Raw genomic sequence first — 632 nt, 5'->3', positions numbered from 1 at the left:
TAATAAATTGCCATTTTGTTTAATGAATTGAGTTTTGTATCCCTTACAAGAGACCTAAATATAAAAGTTCACACATTTCCCACAACATGACATATTGTACTCTCAGTTAATCAGTTTTATAATTACAACAAATTGTATGCTGTTTCTGCATTCTTTAATTTTCTCATTGATGTGATAGTTATTTAAGGGAGTTTTAAAATCTTGGGAGTGTTTGAAGGCTCTAGGAAAACAGCACAAGATTTTTGTTGCCTGAACAGAAGAATAGTTCTCCTCTGCATACAATAAGCAGGTAACCTCAAATGGAATTGGAGGGGATCACACTCTAAATAGTAGACACTTATCATTTCTGGTGATGGGAAGTATGACACCAAATGTGGGTAAAATAATAATAATAATAATAATAATATTATGCATGGATTGACCAAGGTAATTAATGTCACTAAGAAATACACAAGAAAAGGGATACTTTTGGTATATGCTATGACATACACAACTGTACAACAACAGCTAAACAACAAGAGTGTGGTTACATGTGTGTGTATGTATGCATGCAAATGTATAGGTATATGTGTGTGTACACATGAACGTGTGCCTGTGTGTGTGTGTAAATATGTAAGCATTTACAGATGTAT

This window comes from Orycteropus afer, unplaced genomic scaffold, assembly GCF_000298275.1.
Source record: "Orycteropus afer afer isolate SDZICR_OR568_19922 unplaced genomic scaffold, OryAfe1.0 scaffold01006, whole genome shotgun sequence".
NCBI lineage: Eukaryota > Metazoa > Chordata > Mammalia > Tubulidentata > Orycteropodidae > Orycteropus > Orycteropus afer.
This window is presented reverse-complemented; position numbering follows the sequence as displayed.